At 43.7% G+C, this 13,251-nt stretch overlaps 1 pseudogene; it reads right to left on the bottom strand.

The window, feature by feature from the left end:
* Window positions 1-4,866: 4,866 nt before the first annotated feature.
* Window positions 4,867-12,138, bottom strand: LOC103008002 (nitric oxide-associated protein 1-like; annotated as a pseudogene).
* Between the last annotated feature and the right edge of the window lie 1,113 nt (window positions 12,139-13,251).

Genomic DNA, 13,251 nt, shown 5'->3' with positions numbered 1-13,251 from the left:
TTAGGGAAGTTTTCGACTATAATCTCTTGAAATATTTTCTCTGGTCCTTTCTCCCTCTTTTCTCCTTCTGGAACCCCTATAATGTGAATGTTGTTGCACTTAATGTTGTCCCAGAGGTCTCTTAGGCTGTCTTCATTTCTTTTCGTTCTTTATTCTGTTCTGCAGCAGTGAATTCCACCATTCTGTCTTCCAGGTCACTTATCCATTCTTCTGCCTCAGTTATTCTGCTATTGATTCCTTCTAGTCTATTTTTCATTTCAGTTATTGTATTGTTCATCTCTGTTTGTTTGTTCTTTAATTCTTCTAGGTCTTTGTTAAACATTTCTTGCATCTTCTTGATCTTTGCCTCCATTCTTTTTCCGAGGTCCTGGATCATCTTCACTATCGTTATTCTGAATTCTTTTTCTGGAAGGTTGCCTATCTCCACTTCATTTAGTTGTTTTTCTGGGGTTTTATCTTGTTCCTTCATCTGGTACATAGTCCTCTGCTTTTTCATCTTGTCTGTCTGTGAATGTGGTTTTTGTTCCACAGGCCGGAGGATTGTAGTTCTTGCTTCTGCTGTCTGCCCTCTGGTGGATGAGGCTGTCTAAGAGGCTTGTGTAAGTTTCCTGATGGGAGGGACTGGTGGTGGGTAGAGCTCCATCAATGGTTTTGTTCTCAGATCAAGTATAGACCTTCATGAGATGCAGTAAATTCTGAGTAGAACATATTTTCCAGCACAGCTATAGGCACAAATGTAGAAGTCAGGCTGCTGCCTGCTGACCTCTCTTCTGGCTCTGTAACTGCAGATGACTCCACTTTTTAAAGCATCAGGATCAGGACTTTATATTAGTTTTTTTTTTTTTTAGGATACTTTACTGGTATATTTCTTTGGATGTTTGCATTCCAAATTTCCTGTGTATGTAATTTCCTATTTTCTTAATCAGAATTGTGGGTCAGGATCTCCACTCATGCTGTGATCTGTCCGTGGTACTTGACAAAGCTCACTAGCAATGTGAAAAGATTCCCAGCCAGCCATGAAAGCACTTTCAATTTAAAACTACCTGAGATGGTAAGATAGCATGAAAATCACAGTGAGACACTTTAGGTTTGGGCAGCATTGCTGAAGTCAGACAGCAAGGGTGCAGCACATCACACACACACACACCCTAGCTCTGAGGAATGTTCTCAGGCTGGAATTGTATATGGGAGGGTTCAAAGGAAGATAGAAAGAGAACTAAGTGGCAGTGACACAGGGTTTCCAAGGAAATTGTGTCAAAACCTTTGGTCTTCAAAGTGGGTTGCTTTTCTTTTCTAAGATAACACGTTTTCCTCTTAAGGTTGAAAAGTTCTCGCCTTCTCGCCTTTAGCCTTGTAATGGGTTCTAATATATAGAGGAAGTATTGTGTGGTGGTTAAAACCTGGGTGCTGGTGGAACTGTTTTGTATCCTGATTATGGTGGTTGTTAATTAACTTGTACATATATTAAACTCCATAGAACTGTACATAGAAAGGGAAAAAAAAGTCAGTTTTACTGTATAATTAAACAAACCCACAGGGTGCTGGGGCTAGACTGCTTGGGTTTGTTTGAATCAGAGATCCATCACTCCTTCATTGTGTGACCCTGGGCTGGTTACATGTTCCCTAGCTTCCTCATCTCTAAATGCAGGTAGTAACAATACCACCTGCATGGGATTGTTGTAAGGATTCAGTTAATAATGTAAAGTGCTTAAAAGTGCCAGGCTCATTGTGCGTGCTTAAACAGGAGTTAGCTATTATTACTAGTATAAGAATGTAAAGGAATAAAAAGAAGCTATATGGGCTATCATGATCATAGCAGCTGTGAATAGTCTCACATACAACTGTCCTGAGGTACTGTCTTTAGGCAGTACAGGAAGAAACCCTAGAAAAGTGTGAAGTTACTAAGCAAATTTAAGTCTGCTCTATTGCTATTTTTCAGGGAAGGCAAAAACCCACCTCCAAAACAAAAAACTCACCTCTTCCTCCTAATTCATTCATTCATGCATTGAATGCTGGCTATTTTTGAGAAACTTACTGAAAAATTAGAAAGGATCTTGGCAGTCTCTCATGTCCAAAATCACCTGATGACGTGTTCTCTAGCATGTGTGTCTTTGTGTGTGGCCTCAGTTTTCTCAGATTTACCACAGTTACTGGCCAGAGGTACTGACTGTCTGTGATTAAGCATCATACCTATTGCACCTACCAGTGAGAATATTATGACCAAATTCTTCCGCTAGGTTGATTAGCCAGAAGGTAAATTCTGAGAATTGTTTGAGAAGCAAAAGGAAGCTTCTGCAAAACAGTGTTTTAAGGATGGTCTAGACTTAATAATCAGAACATGAAACTCCTGTATTAAATGAGAGAATATCGATGGTCTTTGACATGAAGGGGAAAAGTGAGGCATCATTCCTACATGATGTTAAAATATTAATCTTTAGCCATTCCCACCCACTACAGGGCATCAGTGGGGCAGACAACATGACAGAGACATTAAGAGCAGGCAGAGGTGCTATCTATTGGATTCACATGAGTCTGAAGTTTTGTTTTTATTGTTTAAGCATTACTCTTTGACAGTTGAGAGAAAACAATCCCCTGGGGAGGAAGAGAGCAGCCAAGAGAAAATGGAACATTCTGAGAAAGAATGGAAATGATTCTATTGCTCCACAAGACAGAGCCAAGTGGGAGGGAAGCCAGGGTAAATGATCAGAGGCCATCTACAAAACAGCTCGCCTCAGCTTCAGTGCTGGGTGCCTACTCGGTGAATAACAGCTCTGCCATGTCCGGCACAGCTGGAGCTCCAAGTTAGTCATCTGCAGGAAACTAGCCTTGATTTCCATTTTGCAAAAAGCGTCTGAGTGATCAAGAAACACAAGCACACAGGATTGCATCTGTGCTCCACTTTTCCTTGGTTGTCATGGGAATTGTTGCAAGTAACATAAACAAATTTAGACTCTGCGGAACTACACAGTAAAGACCTAGTGATTAGTAGGGCTTGCTGTTTATGGTGATTAAAAATGCAAAATGTTTAAAACTTCACTTTGTCTCAGTAACTTTGAAGAAAATGCTCCTGTTTTAAAGAGGGGAAGAAAGATATGATGGAACTTTAAAAAATAAAAATGCATATTTAATATCACATAGAAGTCAAAAAACTCTTTGATGGCACATATTTTCTTTCTTTTAAGGTGTCATGAATACAAAAGGGGTGACATGCTGAACACAACAAGGCTGCAGAACCAACTGGTATAAAGTTACTAAATCATTTTCTAGCCCCTCAAAACAACCTCTGTTCTGTGGACATGAGGGGGCTGTACTGACACCTTGCCATTAATTTCTACTCTTTACTAGTTCCTGCATGCTGCCACAGTGTAAATGATTAGTGATGGAAGGGCACTCTTCACACTAAGATCAATGGATTAAGAAGTATCAGTAAGCTGACGTATGCTCAGAAACCAACACAGTAAGAGAACTTTCTTAAACCAAAATCCATTGTGGGTCAATTGGATAGAACAGCAGTGATCCTGGGCTGCATTAGGTTGGCAGAATGTGGTGTAAATTAGTAGCAGATCCTAGCACCAGTTCTCAACTGTCTAGGCACAGTTGTCTGAGGTCTGAGGGCCTTTTCTGTCTGAGGTATTGTAACCACTGTTTCCTGGCTTTCCTGCCTGTTTTTGCTGAGAATCATAAAATGTTAGGACTGAAATATCTACTGTCATTCCCCCATTTTACAGATGAGAAAATGATGACCCAAAGAGACTAATACAACCAGGGAAACTGAAACTTACTTAGTAAATTGCACTGTTTGAAGTTGCTAGCAAAATACCTTGGAACATTTTTAGATATGCCTCAGTCAAAACATAACCATTGAATTTTACAGGTAAGAAAAACCTGAGAATATAAGTTATGAACATTTAAAAATGGAATCTTTGCTGGTTGAGAGGTCTAAAAGCCTAGAGAGAAGATAAGGAGGGAGAAATATTCTGCTTTCTAAAATACATTAGAAGTTTTCAGGGTAAATACAGCATCAGTTTTTGGATTCTGTATTTTTCCACAAATGCTAAGTTTACCATATTTTCTTCATTTTATCTAAAGATTCAGGCCTAGCTCCAAACTATAAACAGTAGATAGAAATATAATGGTCACAATTTTAACTTGTAAAATTAATTGTATTTCACTCTCTCCAAAATAAACTAGAAATCGACTACCAATCATTTTCTCAACTTGGGAAGCTACCGCCCTCTAGAGGGTGGGTCTGGAAACGTCAGGGGTTTTTCTCAACTATCACGATGAGGGATGGGGCTGGGAAGTTGCTACTGGCCTTTCATATCTGGGGATGAAGGATGCACATGAAGAACTACCTTCCCCAAGATGTCAATAGTATTCACTTTGAAACCCAATGAAAGTGAGATCTACAAAGTTTTGACAAGTTGCATTTTAAAATACCATTTATCCTACAGTGACTTATTTAGTGAGAAGGGAGCTAGAGTGTACACGTTGACAGAGAACATGGGACTACTAAGAAGTTCATGCTAGGGCTTCCCTGGTGGCTCAGTGGTTAAGAATACACCTGCCAGTGCAGGAGACACGGGTTCGAGCCCTGGACCAGGACGATCCCACATGCCGTGGAGCAACTAAGCCCATGCACCACGACTACTGAGCCTGCGCTCTAGAGCCTGCGAGCTACAACTACTGAGCCCATGTGCCACAACTACTGAAGCCCATGCGCCTAGAGACCGTGCTCCGCAACAAGAGAAGCCACCGCAATGAGAAGCCTGCGCACCGCAATGAAGAGTAGCCCCTGCTCGCCCCAACTAGAGAAAGCCCTCACGCAGCAACGAAGACCCAGCACAGCCAAAAATAAATAAATAAAGTAAATTTATTAAAAAAAAAAAAAGTTCATGCTAAACCTGAGTCTATAGGAAGCTCATGGATCTGCGTTTCAGGCCAGCTTACTCCACGAGCTTTTATCTCAACATTGGGATCTGGGACTTGACTGGCCAGTTCATTGTCCACAGCTGTAGTGCCACTTACTCAATTAGGGATACATAAAGGTAAAGACTTCTGACTGATGTAATGTTATACAGTGTTTACAGGCAAATGTTGATAAAATGGTTAAAGTGCTCTGATCCTTGCAGAAGAAACTGAATGCCAGAAAGACATAACATGAATTCTTTTCTAAGATTTTCAGGCACTTTTAGACTACGTAAGGGAAACTTCTACTTGTTTTCCACCTTCTATTCTCCCCTTCTTCTCGTAAGTAATAAAAGTCCGAAATCCCCATTTCCCTCTGCATCCTCCAGCTTCCCCATGGGGGGGGGGGTGTGGCCGTGTAACTGTTGAGCAATGGACGCTGTGAGTGGGCAACTTCCAGCACTTCCCCCTTCTTTTCAGTAGGGGAGCTGCATGCTCTTCACTCTCTTCTCTTTTTCCCATTGCGAAAGGATGACGACTTGAGCAACCACCTTAGACCCAGAGACGGAAGCTGCGGCACATTCCCCCAGTCGGGTCCTTGGATGACTACGTGGAGCAAAGCCACATACTCACTTCTATCTCATTTAAGCCAATGTATTTTGGAGAAATTGATTCTCTGCCATTTTTTCATATGCCAACTAAGTTGCTCTCTCAACTAGCCTCCAAATTAGAAATGCCATCTGGTTTCATTAAAAATATAGTGGAAGAAACCTGAATTCAACAGAACTCCTTTTTAGGTATATCTGAATCACAGATACACACATATATGTACCCAGCAAAAAATAACTTGTGTTTACAAACTCAATTCATTAAAAAGAGGCACGGTCCTTGGTAGCTTAAAAAGGGTGGTGGAAGGCTTTATTATAGCAATATTTAATGCAATGCATACAGTAATGTTCTATATCGTTAATCTTCAATGTGAACAGGTCAGCTTCATATATTTATCTTTTTTTTTTTTTTTTTTTTTTTCTGCAGATTGTACACAAGGGCAGGAGGCTTTTTGGTTTTATAGGCCATGCTTCTCCGGATGCGCTCTCCTTTGATGTTAACTACATGTGGCAAGAGTGGGCGCCGGACCGTCAGAATTGTTCCTTGAGGTGTGTAGCCTCGGAGGTGCAGTTTGTCCTTGAACTGCGGCGTTACTGCTACCCAGCCTATGCAAGAACACGGCAGAACACAAATGGTGTTAGCAACTATCTTATTAAAAACACCAAACACAGCTCAAAATGGAAACCCAAGGGAGGCTACTGCTGTCTTTCACTCTATTTTTTAAAAGCATACAATGCATTTGTGAAAAGGTACAGATTTATTTTCAGAGTGGGTTACATCTTATGAATAATCTAGAATGTATTTCTTAAAATATTCAGCTTATGTCAGTTAAGGCACATCTGTATAAAAATATACTAAAAGTCAGTAAGGCTACTTTATTCACCTTTTAAAAAGTGCTTGGTGAAAACAAACAAAAAAACCCTAATGGTTTTTGAATAAGAATAAGGTATTTTTGTTTGTTTGTTTGTTTGTTTTGGCCATGCTATAGATAGGCAGTTAATGAAAGCTTAATCTCATTACGATAAATAATTTTATAACATTTTCTGACAACCCAATTATTCTAAGATCTCAACAGTGAAACCATATTTCTTTTTTTTTTTTTTTTAGACACTTTTTTTTTTTTTTTAATAGCTACTTTATTTATTTATTTATGGCTGTGTTGGGTCTTCGGTTCGTGCGAGGGCTTTCTCTAGTTGCGGCAAGTGGGGGCCACTCTTCATCGCGGTGCGGGGACCGCTCTTCATCGCGGTGCGCGGGCCTTTCACTATCGCGGCCCCTCCCGTTGCGGGGCACAGGCTCCAGACGCGCAGGCTCAGTAGTTGTGGCTCACGGGCCCAGCTGCTCCGTGGCATGTGGGATCTTCCCAGACCAGGGCTCGAACCCGTGTCCCCTGCATTAGCAGGCAGATTCTCAACCACTGCGCCACCAGGGAAGCCCAACCATATTTCTAATAAAATAAAATAATTTGGAAGGTCAAAAAAAAAAAAAAAAAGTGCTTGGTGTAGGGACCTCCCTGGCGGTCCAGTCGATAAGACTCCGTGCTTCTATTACAGGGGGTGCGGGTTCAATCCCTGGTCAGGGAGCTAAGATCCCACATGCCGCGCGGTGCGGCCAAATTTAAAAAAAAAAAGTGCTTGATGTAAAATTACCTGCAGAGGAGAACTTGATGTCAGCCACTGCTTCAGATTCCCCAAGTCCTTCATCTAATGTGATGTCTTCAGCAACAAGAGGAGGAAATCCTGCCATTCTTTCTTCTCCACCCATTGGAACCTTCCATTGGGAGGAGATCAAGATATTTGGAAGTTCAAATTAAACCCCTGATAACTCTAATATTAAGTAAGGCACTGATAAGATATTACTGTACAGGTATCAAGAATAAAATCCTTTTAAACATTCAACTGTTGAAAAAACCTCAAATCACTTCTAGGTCAAATGAAAAACCCGGGAGCTCTGTGATGAGATGAAGCCTATAGATCCCAGTGACAAGGGCCCCATATGGGCATCCAACTGGTGGTAACCTCCAGACAGCAGAATCTTGCTTTATTAGCTTACAGTTTTTACAGTCCTCCATAAAGCTTTAGACACAATAATTTTGGGCAATTAAAGCAACATCCTTCCAAATACCTTAGTTCTTACATGCCTGGCTGGACACAGAGATTAATCCCTGCCTCATTACCTCTCAAGGGTACATGGATAATGGGTAAGATTCAGCTTCTGTGTTTACAGGTGTTTCCATGAATTGGAAGTAACTGGATAATAATTTACCTGTTTATTAACAGATCTCTCTGTGTTTAGCACTAAGGACACAAAGATAGCTATTACAATATGTTCTATATGGTCCCTACCCCCGAGGAGATCAGAAGGTGGAAACAGCAAGTAAATAAACTACAAGGTAAGAAACGCGATGAGAGGCATCTACTAAGTACTGTGATTGTGAAGGAAGTAATGAACGTGGTTTGGTCAAGGAAAACATTAATGAAGAGCAGAATTTGAAAAATAGATTAAAGTTACTCAGTGGAAAGGTATCCTGGGTTAGTATCATGTACAGACACAGAAATTGGAAAAAGGATAATGAGTTCAGAGAACGGTAGTTTAACTGTACAGAGTGTGTTATGTGTGTGTGTGCATTAGTGATGAGGCTATCAGTTTAGAGTTCTCTCAGTAATGTGGAACTACCAAGGAATTATAAGCAGGAAAGAGAAAAGAATCAAAAAAGAACACTGTGGCCTGCTTTGTATTTTGGAAAAATCTGCGTAGTGCAGGGTTTCTCAACCTCAGCACTATTGACCTTTTGGGCCAAATAATTCTTTGTCCCGGGAGGCTGTCCTGTGCATTGCACAAGTTTTAGCAGCCTCTACTCAGCATCCACCAAGTTGTGAAAACCAAAAACGCCTCCAGTCTTTGTCAAATGTTCCCTTGAGGTAAGAGTCAACCCTGGTTGAGAACTACAGCTGTGGTGGGGTGATGGTGGGCAGAAGGCAGTGAAACTGGGAGCTGGGAAAATATCTAAGGATCTCAAAACAGCCTAAAGAAAGTAGATTACAGTTTGGACTATGAGGCTGGTCTCAGTGATCATTAGGAGGCAGGATTGACTTTGACTTGGGAGGTGAGTAAGAAAACCAGAAGGCAAGGATGAGCCACAGAGCAGCCCAAGAAACCATTTGTATTACACCGGGAGAGAAGCCTCAGTGTTGCTTTGAGAAGTATCAGTGAGTCCACTCTGAAGACTACACAGATGCATGGGGGTGGAGCCCTACCCTGCAAATCCTACATGTCTCTGGAGTATTAACTTTAGGGCAGTTATTTCGATGGAGTTTTAATTTCACTCTGGCTTTCTTAGGAAATCCAGAGAGAAAGAAGCATTTACTTCCCAAGTCAGGTTGGTTTTATCCTTGTTGAAGGGCGGGTGTGTATTTTGTGTTTTGACTTATTTTCAGTTGTATGAGCATTAATTAATGGTAAATCACCTCTTCCTTGGACGTACCCGCTATTTTTGCAGTAGGTATGTCCCATAATCTTCATCACCACAAATACTTACGTAGCAGTGACAACAGTCCCCTTGCACTTGATCTTCTCCACAACCTCGTGGTGTAGGTGCAACAGAGAGAGGTAAAGGAACTTACCTAAAGTCACACAGCTTCGTTAAGTGGTGGAGCAGAGCAGGATTTGGACCCATCCTGGCTCCAGAGATCTTAACTATCATACACTACACACTAGCCAACAGTGTGTACCCATGTCTGGTTAAAGATCTGTAAACAGGTCCCATTCAGTCTCTGGTGAACTTGGAACAATTTCAGTGGCATAGAAAGGGCACAACAGGGACTGCAGAGGATAGGACGTGAGAAGCAGGATTAAGCTTGATTGTAAAGAGGAGGAACGAGCGGGACACTGAGTTTTGTTTTGTTTTTTAAAGGTCAGAGAAATTTTAACACAGTCCTTAAGAGGTCAAAGGAAGGAGCAAGTAAAGCAGGAGAGAAGAGGTACGATAATCTCTAAGTGCCTGGGATTAAGAACCTCGGAGGAGAGCTTTTCCACTCATACAAGGGCTTCTCAACTCAGCACTACGCACCTTTTGGACCTGATAATTCTGTGTTGTGAGGTGCTGTCTTGTGTATCGCATTATGTTTAGCATCATCTCTGGCTTCCACCCACTAGATGCCAGTAGTATCACCCAGTTGTGAGAAAATCTGTAACTTCTCTTCACTCACATTATCCAGTACAACTTTCTGCAATGATGTGACCGCTGGGCAGTTGAAAAGTGGCTAGTGCAAGTGAAGAACTAAATTTTAAAGTTTATTTCATTTTAATTAACTTATTTAAATAGGCACATGGCGCTACAATATTGGACAGTATGACCTAGAGAAAACCCAGCTCTGTCACTATTCTGGATCAGTCCAATCCAGCATCCCTTTTCTATAAGAGCCCACCTCACTTTATAGCCAAAATCCTCAAGGTGAACAAGGTCGGGGAGAGCTAGCTGATGGTGTAAGAAAGTTGGTTCTGTCCAACAAAGGCTTTTTTAGCAGGGCCGTGGGACTATTACAGGGTGTGTTAACCTAACCATACAACTATCAAAGCGTGTTGCCTCACCTTGAGTAACATATGACCCCCGTGCTTCTGATATACAGTGTCCACCTTGTCCAGTGAAGTAATGTGAACGGGAAGGAAGTTGGAAGCCACAATTGTAAGCCAAGTTCACTGATTTTCCTTAAGAAAGGAAGAAGGAACTTATTTTATACAATGAAAAACTACCAACCAGTATAAAATCGCTGTGTGTATAAGTCAACCAAAGTTCTCTACAGAGAAAAACAGCTTTTCAAAGTTAAATACTGGTTTCAAAGGAACAAATGAGGTATTTAGTTTTGCCTTCTATGACAAACAGGGTCATAGAAGCACCCATTTTGCAATTACTACAGACGTTTCTTAAAGCCACATATTTGACATTTCTTCTCAGCAAAGCCACACATCATATTGCATTAATGAATTATTCAAATGTTAAATCTGTATAGTAATCTCATGAGTAAATTCAAGATATGAAGAGAAAGTGAGGGGTGGAGCTAGGTGTAGAAAGTGAAAGAAGGATTTTCCGGAGAAATATACAAAGAACTAAAGCTACAAGGGAAACCTCCAAGATAACAGAAACTACTTTGTCATCTGGTTCACCTACAGTGCCTAGAAGAGGGACTGGTACATAGAAGTACTCTAATTATTTCTGTTGGAAAGTTACTACAACATATACCGAATTTCCAAGCACTAAACTGACACAGAAGAGAAATGTGACCAAAGTAGGTAGATAATTTTTAAAGTGAAGGCTCCAGCCAGCCCCTAGTGGACATTAAGGAAAGATATAGGATTAGGTGCCTGAACCACGATCAGACTTCCAGCGTCTCAGAAAACGATGGGGACGGGCGCCCTAAGGCTCACCAGACCATCTGGTCAATAGCTTCGGCGCCCTTGGTGATGAAGTAATCGGACTCCAGGAGCGTGCTGAAGAGAGTGCACTTGCCAGCGTTGGTGGCGCCAACCAGGTAGACGTAGCCGCGGTAGCGTCAGGAACGCTGGAGCGCGGAGATCAACTCTTCGACTCCATAGCCAGTCTTGGAGCTGATGAGCCGCACGTCTCTGAGCATCGTGCTGGACTTGGGCGAAGGATTCGCTTTCTCCTGCTCGTCCCGTGGCCGGTCCCCGCTGGGGTGTTGTGGCCTTCGGTAGCCAGGGGGCGGCAGGAGCCCGGCGCGGGCACAGTCGTTCCACAGTCGCTCCTGGAGCCGCTGTCGGTAGCCGGGATATCCAGCGGCAGCAGATTCACCTTGTTTCCCAGCAAGATCAGCTGCTTGGGGCCCACCGGCGCGGGCAGGTGGGGCAGCAGGGCGTCGGGCAGATCAAGCAGGTCCACCATGTATGGCACCAGGGCGAGCCTGGGCCGCCGCAGCACGGCGGTCACCAGCTCCAGGTACTGCTCGCGGCTCACCTGCAGATGCAGGGCGCGCCGGTGAAGCACCAGCAGTCAGCAGCGCTGGCACACGGTCCGGGTGCATCTGCCTGCCGTTCCGTAGTTCCTGCTGCCGCCGCTCCTCCCGCCGCTGCAGCACCGTCGCTCCTCCTCCTCCTGCCGCTGCTGCAGCTCCCGCAGCTGGTCCTGGAGGGTCACTGCGGGCTCCGGATCCGGGACGTACTCGGGGAACAGAAAACTCTCCTCCATGTCAGCCCTTCCTTGGTTATCTCTAGTCGCTGTCGCGCCACGGGGAAGCCCACATCCCAGGCCGGATGGGTACAGGGAGGAGATGGCCTCACATCTCCTCTTAAGGAGCGTCTCCCGGAGGCCATGGCCCGCTACCGTGGGAGTGGATCCCCGCAGGAAGCTACATAGCAGCCTACGAGTGAGGCCCGTGGGCAGCATGAGAAACGCGGGCGTGGGCAAAAGGGGCTGAGCCACCTTTTCGCACGTGCTCTGTGGCCCCATATGTGAGTAAAACAGTAGAGACTACTTGAGAGCTGTCATTTGTCAGCGTCTCACTTCGGCTCCTCCTCTCGCGTCTAATCTCGTGAGTTCTCGCGATGAAGGCTCTGTGGCCTGAGAGCCCAGTTGAAACCAAGATAAAGGCACCGAGGACTTAGACTACGGTGGGTTGGTCGAATAGGCTAGCGAGTGAGGGTTTGTTCACTTTCAGGCTTCTTCAACGCGCTGGCACCATCTGCTGGTAAGAAATCACATTTTAAAAATCTTCGTGTTTTTTTGTCTTTGGAACTGGAAAAAAATAGAAAATTGAATGCCGCAGACATATGGCCACAATAAAATCCTTTTTTTTTAACATCTTTATTAGACTATAATTGCTTTACAATGGTAAAAGCCTTTTATTAATACATCTTCTTGGCTTTTTTTTTCATGTGTCATTATTTGTGCAACAGCATTAAAAAGCAAAAACTTTCATTGGCTAGATCCAAAGCTAAGAGTGTAGAAGCAGCCCCCCCCTCTTCAACTACTTGAAGCTTCAGCCCACAACTTGCGCATGTGCAGTTCTAGCCGTCAGCAAACCTTAACCTACACTTTGCGCAGGCGCAGAATTAATATTGGGCCTTTGCGGGGATTTTTTTTCCGCGCCCCCTGCCCCTCCCGCGCCATGAGACGCAGAGTATTCTAGGAACGCCCGATACGGAAATGTTTTCGTTTGACGCTGCGTAGGTTTGTGGGCGCTTGGCTTTTCTCTCTGTGGTTTTGAGAGTTAGCTTCTCGCGAACCGTTTGTCAATATGTGTGACGCACACGAGGGTAGGTGACCACTCAGAACACTCCGCGGCGACCCATCTAAGGGGGGGAAACGGGTAGCTGGACGAATTGAGGATTTGCGGCCTCCTCCCCGGTCCGCCGCACCATTGCCCCAGTCGTTTCCCCGCACTCCCGAGGCCGCGAACGAATCCGGGATTTTGAGAGGTGGAGGGTGCAGGGAACGTAGCCTTTATCATCTTGGTCAGGGTGACTGTTGTTCTCTCATCTGTCTGCCCCTGGGTGAATCTGACACTCTCTTCCCGTGTTGAAAATAGCGCGCAGAACCACGCGACAGGTTCTGTTGTTCCGACTTTGAAGCAAAGGACTCCTTTCTTGATTTCCCTTAAGGCCAGAGTTAAGGAATTTATGAATAGTTGAATTTTTGAGCGTCAGCCTGTGCCAGGTATTGTGCTAGGCTCTGGAAATACACCGGGGATAAAGAATATTGAGGGGAGGGGAGCAGGGATT

Source organism: Balaenoptera acutorostrata, chromosome 5 (assembly GCF_949987535.1).
Source record: "Balaenoptera acutorostrata chromosome 5, mBalAcu1.1, whole genome shotgun sequence".
Classification (NCBI taxonomy): Eukaryota; Metazoa; Chordata; class Mammalia; order Artiodactyla; family Balaenopteridae; genus Balaenoptera; species Balaenoptera acutorostrata.
Note: the sequence above shows the minus strand (reverse complement) of the source record. Positions and strands in the feature narration are given on the sequence as shown.